Genomic DNA, 21,431 nt, shown 5'->3' with positions numbered 1-21,431 from the left:
GAGCCGCGTATCCTAGCCACTAGACCACACGGGAGGTAACAGAGTGCAGGTGAAGCAGACTTTAATATATACCAAAATAAAATATGGTACCACCAATATTCTGTCTGAGAAAATGCAACTTGGTCATTGTTGTAAATACAATATTTGTAAAATATTTGTATCATATTACTGTAGATGTCTAGTTTTATAAGATATACATTCTATTTGAAAATATTTTGCATTTCACTCTAATTTACACTTGGCTACATGAAAAGGAATTCCCGTGCCGGGAATCGAACCCGGGCCTCGCGGGTGAGAGCCGCGTATCCTAGCCACTAGACCACACGGGAGGTAACAGAGTGCAGGTGAGGAAGACTTTAATATATACCAAAATAAAATATGGTAGCACCAATATTCTGAGAAAATGCTAACTTGGTCATTGTTGTCAATACGATATTTGTAAGATATTTGTATTCATATTACTGTAAATGTCTAGTTTTATAAGATATGCCTTCTATTTGAAAATATTTTGCATTTCACTCTAATTTAAACTTGGCTACATGAAAAGGAATTCCCGTGCCGGGAATCGAACCCGGGCCTCGCGGGTGAGAGCCGCGTATCCTAGCCACTAGACCACACGGGAGGTAACAGAGTGCAGGAAAGGCAGACTTTAATATAAACCAAAATAAAATATGGTAGCACCAATATTCTGAGAAAATGCCAACTTAGTCATTGTTGTAAATATGATATTTGTAAGATATTTGTATTCATATTACTGTAAATGTCTAGTTTTATAAGATATGCATTCTATTTGAATATATTTTACATTTCACTCTAATTTACAATTGGCTACATGAAAAGGAATTCCCGTGCCGGGAATCGAACCCGGGCCTCGCGGGTGAGAGCCGCGTATCCTAGCCACTAGACCACACGGGAGGTAACAGAGTGCAGGTGAGGCAGACTTTAATATATACCAAAATAAAATATGGTGGCACCAATATTCTGTCTGAGAAAATGCCAACTTCGTCATTGTTGTAAATATGATATTTGTAAGATATTTGTATTCATATTTACTGTAGATGTCTAGTTTTATAAGATATGCCTTCTATTTGACTATATTTTGCATTTCACTCTAATTTACACTTGGCTACATGAAAAGGAATTCCCGTGCCGGGAATCGAACCCGGGCCTCGCGGGTGAGAGCCGCGTATCCTAGCCACTAGACTACACGGGAGGTAACAGAGTGCAGGTGAAGCAGACTTTAATATATACCAAAATAAAATATGGTACCACCAATATTCTGTCTGAGAAAATGCAACTTGGTCATTGTTGTAAATACAATATTTGTAAAATATTTGTATCATATTACTGTAGATGTCTAGTTTTATAAGATATGCATTCTATTTGAAAATATTTTGCATTTCACTCTAATTTACACTTGGCTACATGAAAAGGAATTCCCGTGCCGGGAATCGAACCCGGGCCTCGCGGGTGAGAGCCGCGTATCCTAGCCACTAGACCACACGGGAGGTAACAGAGTGCAGGTGAGGCAGACTTTAATATATACCAAAATAAAATATGGTAGCACCAATATTCTGAGAAAATGCTAACTTGGTCATTGTTGTAAATATCATATTTGTAAGATATTTGTATTCATATTACTGTAAATGTCTAGTTTTATAAGATATGCATTCTATTTGAAAATATTTTGCATTTCACTCTAATTTACACTTGGCTACATGAAAAGGAATTCCCGTGCCGGGAATCGAACCCGGGCCTCGCGGGTGAGAGCCGCGTATCCTAGCCACTAGACCACACGGGAGGTAACAGAGTGCAGGTGAGGCAGACTTTAATTGGTACCAAAATAAAATATGGTAGCACCAATATTCTGTCTGAGAAAATGCCAACCTGGTCACTGTTGTAAATATGATATTTGTAAGATAATTGTATTCATATTTGCTGTAGATGTCTACTTTTATAAGATATGCATTCTATTTGACTATATTTTGCATTTCACTCTAATTTACACTTGGCTACATGAAAAGGAATTCCCGTGCCGGGAATCGAACCCGGGCCTCGCGGGTGAGAGCCGCGTATCCTAGCCACTAGACCACACGGGAGGTAACAGAGTGCAGGTGAGGCAGACTTTAATATATACCAAAATAAAATATGGTAGCACCAATATTCTGAGAAAATGCCAACTTGGTCATTGTTGTAAATATGATATTTGTAAGATATTTGTATTCATATTACTGTAAATGACTAGATTTATAAGATATGCATTCTATTTGAATATATTTTGCATTTCACTCTAATTTACACTTGGCTACATGAAAAGGAATTCCCGTGCCGGGAATCGAACCCGGGCCTCGCGGGTGAGAGCCGCGTATCCTAGCCACTAGACCACACGGGAGGTAAGAGTGCAGGTGAGGCAGACTTTAATTGGTACCAAAATAAAATATGGTAGCACCAATATTCTGTCTGAGAAAATGCCAACTTGGTCATTGTTGTCAATACGATATTTGTAAGATATTTGTATTCATATTACTGTAAATGTCTAGTTTTATAAGATATGCATTCTATTTGAATATATTTTGCATTTCACTCTAATTTACTCTTGGCTATATGAAAAGGAATTCCCGTGCCGGGAATCGAACCCGGGCCTCGCGGGTGAGAGCCGCGTATCCTAGCCACTAGACCACACGGGAGGTAACAGAGTGCAGGTGAGGCAGACTTTAATTGGTACCGAAATAAAATATGGTAGCACCAATATTCTGTCTGAGAAAATGCCAACTTGGTCATTGTTGTAAATATGATATTTGTAAGATATTTGTATTCATATTACTGTAAATGTCTAGTTTTATAAGATATGCATTCTATTTGAATATATTTTGCATTTCACTCTAATTTACACTTGGCTACATGAAAAGGAATTCCCGTGCCGGGAATCGAACCCGGGCCTCGCGGGTGAGAGCCGCGTATCCTAGCCACTAGACCACACGGGAGGTAACAGAGTGTAGGTGAGGCAGACTTTAATTGGTACCAAAATAAAATATGGTAGCACCAATATTCTGTCTGAGAAAATGCCAACTTGGTCATTGTTGTAAATATGATATTTGTAAGATACAGTGAACCCTCGCTACTTCGCGGTTCGAGAATCGCGGATTCACCACTTCGCGGGTTTTTTCCATAACCCATATATATATACATATCGCGGATTTTCCGGAAAATTCGAAAATACCGTGAAATCTGAAGACAACCAAATACGATATTTTTTTTACCTGTAATTCCATTAATACTGTAATTAGTAATATCTGCTCTTACTGATTGTTCATTGCATTACATATGATATATAATTCAGCACAGAAAGAAATAAAACACGAAAAGAGAATGTGATCATACGATAATACAGTACTGTATACAGTACAGTACGTAGTAAAATTAAATCGAACATGAAACGCAAATCAGATGCAGTCATACCATATTAGAATGGTGTAAGGCTGCTGATGGCTACTACTGTACTACAAATGTAATGGATGTGCTTCTTTTCCATGAATCTTTTGTATGTATACGTACGTAGTACTGCATCCAATAATATTCTTTGTTGCGAAAATCACATTTCGAATAAGCGTACGAGAGAGAGAGATAGAGAGAGAGAGACACACACACATCCTACAGTACAACAAAAGCGTAAAATAGAGTACGTAAAGCTGTATTATTATTATTGTTATTATTATTATTATTGTTGTTGTTGTTAATAAAATTATTGTTATTATTATTATCATTATTATCATTATTATTACTGTATTACTGTACTGTATTATCATACGATAATTCAGTACTGTATACAGTACGTAGTAAAATTAAATCGAACATGAAACGCAAATCAGATGCAGTCATACAATATTAGAATGGTGTAAGGCTGCTGATGGCTACTACTGTACGTACAGTACTACAAATGTAATGGATGGGCTTCTTTTCCATGAATCTTTTGTATGTATACGTACGTAGTACAGTACTGCATCCAATAATATTCTTTGTTGCAAAAATCACATTTCGAATAAGCGTACGAGAGAGAGAGAGAGAGAGAGAGAGAGAGAGAGAGAGAGAGAGAGAGAGAGAGAGAGAGAGAGAGAGAGAGAGACACACACATCCGACCATGCTGAAGAAGATGATGATGATGCAGATGATCCTCAACCAGGGACATCCACTGATTCCCAGCCTCAGAAACGTTTTTCCGCCAGCAAAGGATGGTTCGCGAAGTTTCAGAAACGCTTCGCCCTGAAAAGCGTTTCCCTGCATGGGGCGGCTGCTTCGGCTGACACTGCCGCTGCTGAAACTTACGTGAACCAGACGTTCAAGAATATTATCGCCGAAGGTGGATACAAGCCGGAACAAGTCTTTAATATGGATGAGACCAGCTTGTTTTGGAAGAGAATGCCGTCGCGAACTTTCCTGTTCAAAGAGGAAGCCAAAGCCTCTGGCTTTAAAGCATTCAAGGATCGCGTTACCCTCGTGATGTGTGGCAATGCTGCTGGATTTTTGCTAAAGCCGGGGCTTATTTATAAGTCGAAAAATCCTCGCGCTTTGAAAAATAAAAATAAGAATCTCCTTCCCGTGTACTGGATGCATAATCAAAAAGCATGGATTACGAAGATGCTGACCTCCAACTGGTTCCATCAGTGTTTTATCCCGCAAGTCAGCAAATATCTCTTAGAGAAGGGCTTGCCATTCAAGATCCTTCTCCTTATGGATAACGCTGGTGGACACGCAACTGACCTGTCGCATGAGGGTATTCAGGTTGAGTTCCTGCCACCCAACACCACGTCATTAATTCAACCATGGACCAGGGGGTTATCAGGGCGTTCAAGGCCCTCTACACGAAGAACACCTTGGCGGACCTCGTTGCGTGTGTGGATGCTGCCCAAGATGATGAGGATGAAGATTTTAACTTGAAGGCGTACTGGCGGCAGTACACCATAGCCACGTGCCTGCAGAATATTCAGAAGGCACTTCAAGAGATGAAACCTGCAACTGTGAATGCGAGCTGGAAGAAGTTGTGGCCCCAGATTGTTTACGACGACAAGGGATTTACACCTGCTGAAATCCAACACTCTGCAGTACGCAAATCTGTGCAGTTGGCTGCCATAATTGGAGGTGACGGGTTTGGCGACATGACGACTGAAGACGTCGACGAGTTGTTGGACTGCCATTCCCAGCCCCTAACTGACGCAGACCTCGAAGATCTGACGAAATCGGCAAGCGAAGAAGAGAGTGAAACCCAGGAAGAGACCCAAGAAAATGTCGAAGAAACGGGCTTAACATTAGAACGGCTTGCCAAGGCCTGCAACCATGCGAAGGAGTTGAAAGAAATGTTGCAAGAGTGGGACGAGGATATGGTTCGCTTGATGCAAGTCTGCAACAAGGTTGATGACATAATGACTCCCTACAAAATGCTCTTAGATCGAAAAAAGAAGCAGCGGCAACAACTTCCGATCACAATGTTCTTCCAGCCTCGCAAAAAAGAGCCAGTTCCTCCTGCCAGTACGCCTTCAGAAGAAATTGAAGAAGTTTCCCAGGAAGACGTTGAAGAGGTGTCCCAGGAAAAGACACCTCCGTCTGAAGAGACGTAAAATACTACCTGGCTGCACAGTAGAACACATCATCAGCTTCATCATCATCATTTCTACTGTGCAGCAAATTCATCGCCCTCACCATTCAAGTTTTTCTTCAACTTCTTTCGTGGTGAGTACAGTAACAATCTTTATTTTTTACTTTAATATTCTTACATTCTAAAACTGTATTTGTGCCTGTTTTATAGTTTAGTACTGTACGTACTGTATGCATTAAGTTAAAGGGAAGGTTTCCAAAGTCTACATGTTGTAACCTATCATATTTTTTTTGTTTAAAATTTACATTTACGTACGTAAAACAATCTCTCTCTCTCTCTCTCTCTCTCTCTCTCTCTCTCTCTCTCTCTCTCTCTCTCTCTCTCTCTCTCTCGTAAATTGATTTTTTATGTTTAAAATTTACATTTACTGTACGTACGTAAAACAATATCTCTCTCTCTCTCTCTCTCTCTCTCTCGTAAATTGTTTACCTGCTTTGCTACGTACAATACTGTATGTGCTGTACAGTACTGTATGATTTTATATAGATACGGTAAATTATAATTGTAAGGTAACATATTTTGTAAATGCTTTTACTGTAAATACTGTACTGTATAATTATTTATCACTATCATCATGCGCGTTAAATGCCTTGTTTCTTCTGAGCGTGGTTGTTTACTGAGCGTACAGTACTTTATGACGCCGTCATTTCAGGCGGCGTCATAAAGAAAAACATTTCATTTGGAAGTCCTAAGAAAAATACGTAAACTAAAACATTGGTAATAAAAAAATCAACATACTGTATAATCAATATAATCGATGCAAAAACTAACCTATACATATATGTGTACACTAAATGAGTTTGTTTCTTCATTATGATCAAAGATGAACGTAAACAAAACATTGGTTGCCATTTTTTATCGTGCTTTTTAGGTGTTTAGGAAACGCATGATATAAAATCGCCTTTAATATTTGTGCCTGTTTTAGTTTAGGGTGCTGTAGTACATGCATTAAGTGTTCTGTACATTAAAGGGTCATTTGTTAACAGTAGTACATACAAGGGAAGGTTTTAAAAGTCCGAATATACATGTTAAATAAATAGGTAAATATGATGTCACTACTTCGCGGAATTTCACCTATCGCGGCCGCGTCTGGAACCTATCTACCGCGATAAACGAGGGTTCACTGTATTTGTATTCATATTACTGTAAATGTCTAGTTTTATAAGATATGCATTCTATTTGAATATATTTTGCATTTCACTCTAATTTACACTTGGCTACATGAAAAGGAATTCCCATGCCGGGAATCGAACCCGGGCCTCGCGGGTGAGAGCCGCGTATCCTAGCCACTAGAACACACGGGAGGTAACAGAGTGCAGGTGAGGCAGACTTTAATATATACCAAAATAAAATATGGTAGCACCAATATTCTGAGAAAATGCCAACTTGGTCATTGTTGTAAATATGATATTTGTAAGATATTTGTATTCATATTACTGTAAATGACTAGATTTATAAGATATGCATTCTATTTGAATATATTTTGCATTTCACTCTAATTTACACTTGGCTACATGAAAAGGAATTCCCGTGCCGGGAATCGAACCCGGGCCTCGCGGGTGAGAGCCGCGTATCCTAGCCACTAGACCACACGGGAGGTAACAGAGTGCAGGTGAGGCAGACTTTAATTGGTACCAAAATAAAATATGGTAGCACCAATATCCTGTCTGAGAAAATGCCAAGTTGATCATTGTTGTCAATACGATATTTGTAAGATATTTGTATTCATATTTACTGTAGATGTCTAGTTTTATAAGAAATGCATTCTATTTGACTATATTTTGCATTTCACTCTAATTTACACTTGGCTACATGAAAAGGAATTCCCGTGCCGGGAATCGAACCCGGGCCTCGCGGGTGAGAGCCGCGTATCCTAGCCACTAGACCACACGGGAGGTAAGAGTGCAGGTGAGGCAGACTTTAATTGGTACCAAAATAAAATATGGTAGCACCAATATTCTGTCTGAGAAAATGCCAACTTGGTCATTGTTGTAAATATGATATTTGTAAGATATTTGTATTCATCTTGCTGTAAATGTCTAGTTTTATAAGATATGCATTCTATTTGAATATATTTTGCATTTCACTCTAATTTACTCTTGGCTATATGAAAAGGAATTCCCGTGCCGGGAATCGAACCCGGGCCTCGCGGGTGAGAGCCGCGTATCCTAGCCACTAGACCACACGGGAGGTAACGGAGTGCAGGTGAGGCAGACTTTAATTGGTACCAAAATAAAATATGGTAGCACCAATATTCTGTCTGAGAAAATGCCAGCTTGGTCATTGTTGTAAATATGATATTTGTAAGATATTTGTATTCATATTACTGTAGATGTCTAGTTTTATAAGATATGCAATCTATTTGAATATATTTGGCATTTCACTCTAATTTACACTTGGCTACATGAAAAGGAATTCCCGTGCCGGGAATCGAACCCGGGCCTCGCGGGTGAGAGCCGCGTATCCTAGCCACTAGACCACACGGGAGGTAACAGAGTGCAGGTGAAGCAGGCTTTAATATACAGTATACCAAAATAAAATATGGTAGCACCAATAATCTGTATGAGAAAATGCCAACTTAGTCATTGTTGTAAATACAATATTTGTAAAATATTTGGGTGCTACTATAGCGTGAGGTCTACCACACTATAGCGTGAGATCTACCTCCGGTTAATACTATAGCGTGAGGTCTACTGCTGAATTATTCGTCCCTCATAGATAAAACACATTTCATACATTTGTTTAAGTAATAAACACTTAATTTAAACATATTGTGACGAGCCGAGAGAGGGTTGTGAACTCAAAGGCAGGATGCAATCAACTGAGTTATATTGTTATAGAACACTCTCCTTTATATACACAACCTCAAGGCAACAGGACATAACAAGTTAACAAGACAGACAATGTTACAAAGGAAACAGAAGACATGAATTTTCATGTTCGTTTAGTGCGAGGGAAGAGCGAAGATACAAGCATAATATATGCTAAAGGAATTATGTACAATTGTGTGACACACGGTTGGTACATGGCTCCCCCCCTAAAAATGACATACTGTACATGTTAAATAGGGTGCCCTAATCTGGAGAGGCGAACTGTAGGCGGGTCATCTGGCAGAAGATAAGCAGGTTTTAGACGATCAATGGAGACCCAGTCTTCTTTGCCCCGAATGTTTAGCAGGAATGCTTTCGGACTGCGTCGGATCACAAGGAAAGGGCCCGTGTAAGGGGGCGTTAGTGGTGGCTTGCTAGTGTCGTTGCGCAGGAAGACGTGCGTTGCAGAGTGCAAGTCCATTGGTATGTGATGCTTCGCTGGGGGCTTGTAAGTCTGGCGGCACGGAGTAAATTTTTCCACGACGTGACGTATGCGCTGGAGATCGTCGGAGGAGGTTGCAGAAGGAAAAAATTCGGCAGGGACGACCAACGGGTCGCCATACACCATTTCAGCTGCCGAGACGTCGAGGGCGTCTTTAGGAGTGGTCCTTAGTCCAAGGAGGACCCAGGGAAGCTGAGTAAACCAGTTGCAATCCTTGCAGCGGGACACCAAAGCTGCTTTGAGGGTGCGATGAAAACGTTCAACCATTCCATAGGCAGCGGGGTTGTAGGCCGTTGTCTGATGTAGGGTGATGCCCAGGAGATTCGCTAATGACGTCCACAATTGAGAGGTGAAAGTGGTTCCCCTGTCAGAAGTAATATGCTCAGGGATACCGAATCTTGAAATCCATCCAGAGAGTAAAGCAGATGTACATGAGGCGGACGTTGCAGTTTCCATGGGAATGGCTTCAGGCCAACGAGTGGAGCGGTCGATGACGGTAAACAGGAAACGATGTCCTTGTGATGGGGGTAGGGGGCCTACAACGTCGACGTGAATGTGTGCGAAACGACGCTGAGGTTGAGGAAAGGTGCCCACTCCTGAATCCGTGTGTCGATGTACTTTGGAAGTTTGGCAAGAAGTACAGGCGCGGACCCAATCCTTAGCATCCTTAGAAATGCCGTGCCAAATGAACTTTGCCTTCAGCAACTGTGCAGTAGAACAGCACGAGGGATGTGAAAGGCCGTGAATGAAATCAAACACCTGTCGGCGCATGGGAGCAGGAATCAGAGGTCGCGGTCTACCAGTACTGACGTCACAGAGGAGGGTGGTGTTGGAGTCGTCGAGGGGAAAATCTTCCCAACGGAGGGACATGCAGGATGTCCTACAAGCTTGATACTCTGGATCCTGTCGTTGGGCTTCAGCCAGTGCGTTGTAATCCAATCCCAGATGAACGGCAGCCAACGTGTTTCTTGACAGGGCATCGGCAACGGGATTCATTTTCCCAGGGACATATTGGAGGGTGCAATTGTCTTCAGCCATGGCGGAGAGATGTCGGCGTTGACGGGCGGACCAGGCGTCAGACTGTCGAGTGAAGGCGTGCACCAGAGGCATGTGGTCTGTGCGAATGACGAAGGGCGTACCTTCTAAGAAATGGCGAAAGTGACGGACAGCCAAGTGCACCACCAGCAATTCTCGATCGAAGGTAGAATAACCCGATTCTGCCTTGGACAGTTTTCTGCTGAAGAAGGCCAATGGGCGGGGCGAGCCTTTGACCACCTGCTTGAGTACAGCAACAATAGCGACGTCGCTGGCATCGGTGGAGAGAAGGAGAGGGGCGTGTGGGATAGGAAAAGTGAGAGCCGCAGCAGTTGATAGGGCCTTCTTTGCATTGCAGAAGGGTGCTTCTTGAAGGGGACGCTACTTCAGGTCCTTTGGCTTGCCCTTGAGGGAGGCGTAGAGGGGAGCAAGAGTGGCGGCAATGGCTGGTAGAAAACGGTGATAATAGTTGATCATGCCCAAGAATTCCTGCAGGGCTTTGACGGTCGAGGGCGCGGGGAAATTCTGAACGGCTGCTACCTTCTCAGGGAGAGGATGGACTCCTTCAGGAGTGATACGGTGCCCTAAGAACGATACTTCGTTGGCGCCAAAGGTACACTTGTCGTACCGGACTACCAGGCCGTTTTGTTGCAGGCGGTCGAGCACGATGCGCAGGTGACGGAGGTGTTCCTCTTTTGAGGAGGAGAACACAAGTATGTCGTCCACATAACATACACAGAAAGGGAGGTCCCCTAAGATGCCATCCATGAGACGTTGAAACGTTGCCCCAGCATTACGAAGGCCAAAACAGGAGTAATTGAAGGTGTATGTACCAAACGGAGTGGTGATGGCAGTCTTGGGGATGTCTTCTGGGATCATAGGCACCTGATAATACCCCTTCAGGAGGTCGAGCGTAGAGAAAACCTTCGCTTTGTGCAGGTAGGAGGTCACGTCGGCAATGTTTGGGAGGGGGTAGTGATTCGGTTCTGTTTGCATGTTCAGGCGCCTGTAATCCCCGCACGGACGGAGGGAACCGTCTTTCTTCAGAACGATGTGTAAGGGTGACAACCATGGGCTGGAGGCCTTTTGGCAAAAGCCCATTTTCTCCATTTCGGCGAACGTCTGTTTGGCGGCTGCCAATCGTTCCGGTGCCAGACGTCTGAATTTTGCAAAGACTGGGGGTCCCGTCGTCTTGATATGGTGATAAATACCGTGCTTGGCAGGAACCGTGGGCGTTTGGCGAAGTTCTAGACGGAAAACTTCCGAGTACGACGTGAGGAGGTGGGCGTAGGCATCCATGGGTGCGCTGATGTGGAGAGCGAGGTTAGAGGGGGTGGGTTGAAGAGGTGTCGACAAGTACGAGTCGGCGTTGACCAATCGTCGGTGGGCGACATCGACCAGAAGGTGGAAATGAGAGAGGAAATCCGCACCGAGGATTGGCATTTTGACGTCAGCAACGAGAAACTTCCAATTGAATTTACCGTCTCCGAACAATAATGTGAGGTTCTCGTAACCGTAGGTGGGTATCGCAGATCCCTTGGCAGCTACCAAGCGGACGTCGGCAGATGTAGACAGACTACGTCGTGCCTTGAAGAGTTTCCTTGGCAAAAGAGAACGACAAGCACCCGTGTCTACCAAAAATCGCACGCCGTTCCTGCATCCTGTAAAAAGAAAAGATTAGAAACATGGGAGGCCACCGCCATAAGCGTTGGCCTACTTACACGTTTTTCGGCCACTGACAATCCTTGGCACATTTCTTCGCGGTTGCCCCGAATCTGAAGTAGTAGTAGCAAAACTGCGGCGGATGGGAGGTAGTAAGTGGCTGTAGAAGTCGTTCGTTGGGTCGCGAGCGATTGGTGGGTGGTGGGCGGCTTTGTCGCCGCTTCGGCACGTCACGGGGTAGGCGTGTATGTCCTACGGCATTCATATCAGCTTCGGTTGACGTTGAATAGGCATCCTCGTCGTCAGGGGTGGAGGCATTGATGGAGGTCTTGAAGTCGCTGTCCATAAGGGCGTCGGCTTTGGTCATCAAGTCCTTTATGGGTAAACTATCGACATCGGGCATGGCAGCGCGTACAGGTTCGGGTAAACGGCGTATCCAAAGGGCACGAAGTAGGTTCACCTCACGAGGAGAGCCGTCTGCGGCAGGTTGAAAGCGAGCGATACTGGTCATTTCCCTGAGGGCGAGCGAAGCCCTATGTTCCCCCAACGGTTGTTGCGAGAGCTGAAAAAGCTTTGCTATACGGGCGGCTGGCGACGGCGAGTACTGCAGCAGAAGGTATGTTTTGAGGGCGTCATACGCTATTGGGGTGTCTCCTTGTTCACAAAGCCAGTCGGATATTTCTGGGAAAATGTCCTCGGGTATCGCCGCGAGAACATAATCCGCTTTGGTGGTTGAGCGAGTCACGCCCCTGATACGAAAGTGGACTTCTGCGTGCTGAAACCAAGCAAATGCCTCTCAGGTAGCCAACAGTGAAAGTTTCAATGGGCCGGCCGCAGCGCCAACTGCTGTAGTAGAGTCCGTCTCCGTCATAGTACCAACGATAGAGGGGCGAGGGAGGTGGGGGTGGAAGGCAGTGGGAGCGAGTCGACTTCCGGGGTCACCAATGTGACGAGCCGAGAGAGGGTTGTGAACTCAAAGGCAGGATGCAATCAACTGAGTTATATTGTTATAGAACACTCTCCTTTATATACAAAACCTCAAGGCAACAGGACATAACAAGTTAACAAGACAGACAATGTTACAGAGGAAACAGCAGACATGAATTTTCATGTTCGTTTAGTGCGAGGGAAGAGCAAAGATACAAGCATAATATATGCAAAAGGAATTATGTACAATTGTGTGACAGACGGTTGGTATAATATCTTAGAAATTACTTAGATAGTAATTGGATTTCTAATTACATTAAAAAAAGGAATAAAGGTAAAAATAAACATGTTATCATATATTTCTATACATTTATTCTAGCGATACACTCTTCATACATCAAACAGGTTATCATATATTTCCATGCATTTTTATTATTATTATTATAATTACTATCCAAGCTACAACCCTAGTTGGAAAAGCAAGATGCTATAAGCCCAAGGGCTCCAACAGGGAAAAATAGTCCAGTGAGGAAAGGAAATAAGGAAATAAATAAATGAAGAGCACAAATTAACAATAAATCATTCTAAAATAAGAGACAACGTCAAAACAGACATGTCATATAATAAACTATCAACATCAAAAACAAATATGTCATAAATAAACTATAAAAAGACTATGTCCGCCTGGTCAACAAAAAAGCATTTGCTCCAACTTTGAACTTTTGAAGTTCTACTGATTCAACCACCCGATTAGGAAGATCATTCCACAACTTGGTCACAGCTGGAATAAAACTTCTGGAGTACTGCGTAGTATTGAGCCTCGTGATGGAGAAGGCCTGGCTATTAGAATTAACTGCCTGCCTAGTATTACAAACAGGATAGAATTGTCCAGGGAGATCTGAATGTAAAGGATGGTCAGAGTTGTGAAAAATCTTATGCAACATGCATAATGAACTAATTGAACGACGGTGCCAGCGATTAATATCTAGATCAGGAATAAGACATTTAATAGACCGTAAGTTTCTGTCCAACAAATTAAGATGAGAATCAGCAGCTGAAGACCAGACAGGAGAACAATACTCAAAACAAGGTAAAATGAAAGAATTAAAACACTTCTTCAGAATACACACTTCGTACATCTTCTAAGAATGACACAAATAGATCTGCTTCTTGAACTATCCAAGAAATTGTGCTCTCTTAAAAAGGCGAGTGCTGCTTCTTCTGTCAGAATGACTCTTCTATAAAACTCCTTCAGCAACATTTTTAGTACCCTCAATCCATGATATCTCTTTTAGGCTGTGGGGGGTAGGCCACATATGGCGGTAGACCTCACACTATAGTAGCACCAATATTTGTATCATATTACTGTAGATGTCTAGTTTTATAAGATATACATTCTATTTGAATATATTTTGCATTTCACTCTAATTTAAACTTGGCTACATGAAAAGGAATTCCCGTGCCGGAAATCGAACCCGGGCTTCGCTGGTGAGAGCCGCATATCCTAGCCACTAGACCACACGGGAGGTAAGTGAGTGCAGGTGAGGCAGACTTTAATTGGTACAAAAATAAAATATGGTAGCACCAATATTCTGTCTGAAAAAATGCCAAGTTGGTCATTGTTGTAAATATGATATTTGTAAGATATTTGTCTGAGAGCCGCGTATCCTAGCCATTAGACCACACGGGAGGTAAGTGAGTGCAGGTGAGGCAGACTTTAATTGGTACCAAAATAAAATATGGTAGCACCAATATTCTGTCTGCAAAAATGCCAAGTTGGTCATTGTTGTAAATATGATATTTGTAAGATATTTGTCTGAGAGCCGCGTATCCTAGCCACTAGACCACACGGGAGGTAAGTGAGTGCAGGTGAGGCAGACTTTAATTGGTACCAAAATAAAATATGGTAGCACCAATATTCTGTCTGAAAAAATGCCAAGTTGGTCTTTGTTGTAAATATGATATTTGTAAGATATTTGTCTGAGAGCCGCGTATCCTAGCCACTAGACCACACGGGAGGTAACAGAGTGCATGTGAAGCAGACTTTAATATATACCAAAATAAAATATGGTGGCACCAATATTCTGTCTGAGAAAATGCCAAGTTAGTCATTGTTGCAAATACAATATTTGTAAGATATTTGTATTCATATTACTGTAGATGTCTAGTTTTATAAGATATGCATTCTATTTGAATATATTTTGCATTTCACTCTAATTTACACTTGGCTACATGAAAAGTAATTCCCGTGCCGGGAATCGAACCCGGGCCTCGCGGGTGAGAGCCGCGTATCCTAGCCACTAGAACACACGGGAGGTAACAGAGTGCAGGTGAGGCAGACTTTAATATATACCAAAATAAAATATGGCAGCACCAATATTCTGTCTGAAAAAATGCCAACTTGGTCATTGTTGTAAATACAATATTTGTAAAACATTTGTATCATATTACTGTAGATGTCTAGTTTTATTTGATATGCATTCTATTTGAATATATTTTGCAGTTCACTCTAATTTACACTTGGCTACATGAAAAGGAATTCCCGTGCCGGGAATCGAACCCGGGCCTCGCGGGTGAGAGCCGCGTATCCTAGCCACTAGACCACACGGGAGGTAACAGAGTGCAGGTGAAGCAGACTTTAATTGGTACCAAAATAAAATATGGCAGCACCAATATTCTGTCTGAGAAAATGCCAACTTGGTCATTGTTGTAAATACAATATTTGTAAAATATTTGTATCATATTACTGTAGATGTCTAGTTTTATTTGATATGCATTCTATTTGACTATATTTTGCATTTCACTCTAATTTAAACTTGGCTACATGAAAAGGAATTCCCGTACCGGGAATCGAACCCAACCTCGCGGGTGAGAGCCGCGTATCCTAGCCACTAGACCACACGGGAGGTAACAGAATGCAGGTAAGGAAGACTTTGACATATACCAAAATAAAATATGGTAAACCCATATTTTGTCTGAGAAAATGCCAATTTGGTCATTGTTGTAAATATGATATTTGTAAGATATTTGTATTCATATTTACTGTAAATGTCTAGTTTTATAAGATATGCATTCTATTTGACTATATTTTGCATTTCACTCTAATTTACTCTTGGCTACATGAAAAGGAATTCCCGTGCCGGGAATCAAACCCGGGCCTCGCGGGTGAGAGCCGCGTATCCTAGCCACTAGACCACACGGGAGGTAACAGAGTGCAGGTGAAGCAGACTTTAATTGGTACCAAAATAAAATATGGTAGCATCAATATTCTGTCTGAGAAAATGCCAACTTGGTCATTGTTGTAAATATGATATTTGTAAGATATTTGTATTCATATTATTGTAAATGTCTAGTTTTATAAGAAATGCCTTCTATTTGACTATATTTTGCATTTCACTCTAATTTAAACTTGGCTACATGAATAGGAATTCCCGTACCGGGAATCGAACCTAACATCGCGGGTGAGAGCCGCGTATCCTAGCCACTAGACCACACGGGAGGTAACAGAATGCAGGTAAGGAAGACTTTGACATATACCAAAATAAAATATGGTAAACCCATATTTTGTCTGAGAAAATGCCAATTTGGTCATTGTTGTAAATATGATATTTGTAAGATATTTGTATTCATATTTACTGTAGATGTCTAGTTTTATAAGATATGCATTCTATTTGAATATATTTTGCATTTCAATCTAATTTACTCTTGGCTACATGAAAAGGAATTCCCGTGCTGGGAATCGAACCCGGGCCTCGCGGGTGAGAGCCGACGAAGGGTAATATAGGAACCCAAAAAGCAAGATGAAGTGAAATATAGGCATCCAAGTAGCACTCAAATGCTACTCTCTTTTGTGATGTCAGTACTGGTAGGCCACACCAGTACATACCTGCCTCCGCGTATCCTAGCCACTAGACCACACGGGAGCTAACAGAGTGCAGGTGAGGCAGACTTTAATTGGTACCAAAATATAATATGGTAGCACCAATATTCTGTCTGAGAAAATGCCAAATTGGTCATTGTTGTAAACATGATATTTGTAAGATATTTGTATTCATATTACTGTAAATGTCTAGTTTTATAAGATATGCATTCTATTTGACTATATTTTGCATTTCACTCTAATTTACTCTTAGCTACATGAAAAGGAATTCCCGTGCCGGGAATCGAACCCGGGCCTCGCGGGTGAGAGCCGCGTATCCTAGCCACTAGACCACACGGGAGGTAACAGAGTGCAGGTGAAGCAGACTTTAATATATACTAAAATAAAATATGGTAGCACCAATATTCTGTCTGAGAAAATGCCAACTTGGTCATTGTTGTAAATACAATATTTGTAAAATATTTGTATCATATTACTGTAAATGCCTAGTTTTATAAGATATGCTTTCTATTTTAAAATATATTGCATTTCACTCTAATTTACACTTGGCTACATGAAAAGGAATTCCCGTGCCGGGAATCGAACCCGGCCCTCACGGGTGAGAGCCGCGTATCCTAGCCACTAGACCACATGGGATGTAACACAGTGCAGGTGAGGCAGACTTTAATATATACCAAAATAAAATATGGTAGCACCAATATTCTGTCTGAGAAAATGCCAACTTGGTCATTGTTGTAAATATGATATTTGTAAGATATTTGTATTCATATTTACTGTAGATGTCTAGTTTTATAAGATATGCATACTATTTGACTATATTTTGCATTTCACTCTAATTTACACTTGGCTCCATGAAAAGGAATTCCCGTGCCGGGAATCGAACCCGGGCTTCGCGGGTTAGAGCCGCGTATCCTAGCCACTACACCACACGGGAGGTAACAGAGTTCACTGGAGGCAGACTTTAATATATACCAAAATAAAATATGGTAGCACCAATATTCTGACTGAGAAAATGCCAACTTGGTCATTGTTGTAAGTACAATATTTGTAAAATATTTGTGTCATATTACTGTAAATGTCTAGTTTTATAAGATATGCTTTCTATTTGAAAATATATTGCATTTCACCCTAATTTACACTTGGCTACATGAAAAGGAATTCCCGTGCCGGGAATCGAACCCGGCCCTCAAGGGTGAGAGCCGCATATACTAGCCACTAGACCACATGGGAGGTAACAGAGTGCAGGTGAGGCAGACTTTAATTGGTACCAAAATATAATATGGTAGCACCAAATTTCTGTCTGAGAAAATGCCAACTTGGTCATTGTTGTAAACATGATATTTGTAAGACATTTGTATTCATATTACTGTAAATGTCTAGTTTTATAAGATATGCATTCTATTTGACTATATTTTGCATTTCACTCTAATTTACTCTTAGCTACATGAAAAGGAATTCCCGTGCCGGGAATCGAACCCGGGCCTCGCGGGTGAGAGCCGCGTATCCTAGCCACTAGACCACACGGGAGGTAACAGAGTGCAGGTGAAGCAGACTTTAATATATACTAAAATAAAATATGGTAGCACCAATATTCTGTCTGAGAAAATGCCAACTTGGTCATTGTTGTAAATACAATATTTGTAAAATATTTGTATCATATTACTGTAAATGCCTAGTTTTATAAGATATGCTTTCTATTTTAAAATATATTGCATTTCACTCTAATTTACACTTGGCTACATGAAAAGGAATTCCCGTGCCGGGAATCGAACCCGGCCCTCACGGGTGAGAGCCGCGTATCCTAGCCACTAGACCACATGGGATGTAACAAAGTGCAGGTGAGGCAGACTTTAATATATACCAAAATAAAATATGGTAGCACCAATATTCTGTCTGAGAAAATGCCAACTTGGTCATTGTTGTAAATATGATATTTGTAAGATATTTGTATTCATATTTACTGTAGATGTCTAGTTTTATAAGATATGCATACTATTTGACTATATTTTGCATTTCACTCTAATTTACACTTGGCTCCATGAAAAGGAATTCCCGTGCCGGGAATCGAACCCTGGGCTTCGCGGGTTAGAGCCGCGTATCCTAGCCACTACACCACACGGGAGGTAACAGAGTTGACTGGAGGCAGACTTTAATATATACCAAAATAAAATATGGTAGCACCAATATTCTGTCTGAGAAAATGCCAACTTGGTCATTGTTGTAAGTACAATATTTGTAAAATATTTGTATCATATTACTGTAAATGTCTAGTTTTATAAGATATGCTTTCTATTTGAAAATATATTGCATTTCACCCTAATTTACACTTGGCTACATGAAAAGGAATTCCCGTGCCGGGAATCGAACCCGGCCCTCAAGGGTGAGAGCCGCATATCCTAGCCACTAGACCACATGGGAGGTAACAGAGTGCAGGTGAGGCAGACTTTAATTGGTACCAAAATATAATATGGTAGCACCAAAATTCTGTCTGAGAAAATGCCAACTTGGTCATTGTTGTAAACATGATATTTGTAAGATATTTGTATTCATATTACTGTAAATGTCTAGTTTTATAAGATATGCATTCTATTTGACTATATTTTGCATTTCACTCTAATTTACTCTTAGCTACATGAAAAGGAATTCCCGTGCCGGGAATCGAACCCGGGCCTCGCGGGTGAGAGCCGCGTATCCTAGCCACTAGACCACACGGGAGGTAACAGAGTTGAGGGGAGGCAGACTTTAATATATACCAAAATAAAATATGGTAGCACCAATATTCTGTCTGAGAAAATGCCAACTTGGTCATTGTTGTAAATATGATATTTGTAAGATATTTGTATTCATATTTACTGTAGATGTCTAGTTTTATAAGATATGCATTCTATTTGACTATATTTTGCATTTCACTCTAATTTACACTTGGATACATGAAAAGGAATTCCCGTGCCGGGAATCGAACCCGGGCCTCGCGGGTGAGAGCCGCGTATCCTAGCCACTAGACCACACGGGAGGTAACAGAGTGCAGGTGAGGCTGACTTTAATTGGTACCAAAATAAAATATGGTAGCACCAATATTCTGTCTGAGAAAATGCCAAGTTGGTCATTGTTGTAAATATATTTGTAAGATAATTGTATTCATATTCACTGTAGATGTCTAGTTTTATAAGATATGCATTCTATTTGACTATATTTTGCATTTCACTCTAATTTACTCTTGGCTACATGAAAAGGAATTCCCGTGCCGGGAATCGAACCCGGGCCTCGCGGGTGAGAGCCGCGTATCCTAGCCACTAGACCACACGGGAGGTAACAGAGTGCAGGTGAGGCAGACTTTAATTGGTACCAAAATATAATATGGTAGCACCAATATTCTGTCTGAGAAACTGCCAACTTGGTCATTGTTATAAATATGATATTTGTAAAATATTTGTATCATATTACTGTAGATGTCTAGTTTTATAAGACATGCATTCTATTTGAATATATTTTGCATTTCACTCTAATTTACTCTTGGCTACATGAAAAGGAAATCCCGTGCCGGGAATCGAACCCGGGCCTCGCGGGTGAGAGCCGCGTATCCTAGCCACTAGACCACACGGGAGGTAACGAAGTGCAGGTGAAGCAGACTTTAATATATACCAAAATAAAATATGGTAGCACCAATATTCTGTCTGAGAAAATGCCAACTTGGTCATTGTTGTAAATATGATATTTGTAAAATATTTGTATCATATTACTGTAAATGTCTAGTTTTATAAGATATGCTTTCTATTTGAAAATATATTGCATTTCACTCTAATTTACACTTGGCTTCATGAAAAGGAATTCCCGTGCCGGGAATCGAACCCGGGCCTCACGGGTGAGAGCTGCGTATCCTAGCCACTAGACCACATGGGAGGTAACAGAGTGCAGGTGAGGCAGACTTTAATATATACCAAAATAAAATATGGTAGCACCAATATTCTGTCTGAGAAAATGCCAACTTGGTCATTGTTGTAAATACAATATTTGTAAAATATTTGTATCATATTACTGTAGATGTCTAGTTTTATAAGATATGCATTCTATTTGAATATATTTTGCATTTCACTCTAATTTACACTTGGTTACATGAAAAGGAATTCCCGTGCCGGGAATCGAACCCGGGCCTCGCGGGTGAGAGCCGCGTATCCTAGCCACTAGACCACACGGGAGGTAACAGAGTGCATGTGAGGCTGACTTTAATTGGTACCAAAATAAAATATGGTAGCACCAATATTCTGTCTGAGAAAATGCCAACTTGGTCATTGTTGTAAATATGATATTTGTAAGATATTTGTATTCATATTACTGTAAATGTCTAGTTTTATAAGATATGCATTCTATTTGACTATATTTTGCATTTCACTCTAATTTACTCTTAGCTACATGAAAAGGAATTCCCGTGCCGGGAATCGAACCCGGGCCTCGCGGGTGAGAGCCGCGTATCCTAGCCACTAGACCACACGGGAGGTAACAGAGTGCAGGTGAGGCAGACTTTAATTGGTACCAAAATATAATATGGTAGCACCAATATTCTGTCTGAGAAAATGCCAACTTGGTCATTGTTGTAAATACAATATTTGTAAAATATTTGTATCATATTACTGTAAATGTCTAGTTTTATAAGATATGCTTTCTATTTGAAAATATATTGCATTTCACTCTAATTTACACTTGGCTACATGAAAAGGAATTCCCGTGCCGGGAATCGAACCCGGCCCTCACGGGTGAGAGCCGCATATCCTAGCCACTAGACTACATGGGAGGTAACAGAGTGCAGGTGAGGAAGACTTTGACATATACCAAAATAAAATATGGTAGCACCAATATTCTGTCTGAGAAAATGCCAACTTGGTCATTGTTGTACATATGATATTTGTAAGATATTTGTATTCATATTACTGTAAATGTCTAGTTTTATAAGATATGCATTCTATTTGA

General features: G+C 41.2%; 3 non-coding genes across 3 annotated transcripts; all 3 read right to left on the bottom strand.

The window, feature by feature from the left end:
• Nucleotides 1-19,702: 19,702 nt before the first annotated feature.
• Nucleotides 19,703-19,774, bottom strand: TRNAE-CUC (transfer RNA glutamic acid (anticodon CUC)). Its single transcript has one exon. It is a non-coding gene; the product is annotated as a tRNA-Glu (tRNA).
• Nucleotides 19,775-20,590: 816 nt separating this feature from the next.
• TRNAE-CUC (transfer RNA glutamic acid (anticodon CUC)) lies at nt 20,591-20,662 on the bottom strand. The gene has a single exon. It is a non-coding gene; the product is annotated as a tRNA-Glu (tRNA).
• Nucleotides 20,663-20,887: 225 nt separating this feature from the next.
• Nucleotides 20,888-20,959, bottom strand: TRNAE-CUC (transfer RNA glutamic acid (anticodon CUC)). Its single transcript has one exon. It is a non-coding gene; the product is annotated as a tRNA-Glu (tRNA).
• Nucleotides 20,960-21,431: the final 472 nt, after the last annotated feature.

The sequence above is a fragment of the Palaemon carinicauda genome, chromosome 38 (assembly GCF_036898095.1).
Source record: "Palaemon carinicauda isolate YSFRI2023 chromosome 38, ASM3689809v2, whole genome shotgun sequence".
NCBI classification, from domain to species: domain Eukaryota; kingdom Metazoa; phylum Arthropoda; class Malacostraca; order Decapoda; family Palaemonidae; genus Palaemon; species Palaemon carinicauda.
This window is presented reverse-complemented; position numbering and strand designations above follow the sequence as displayed.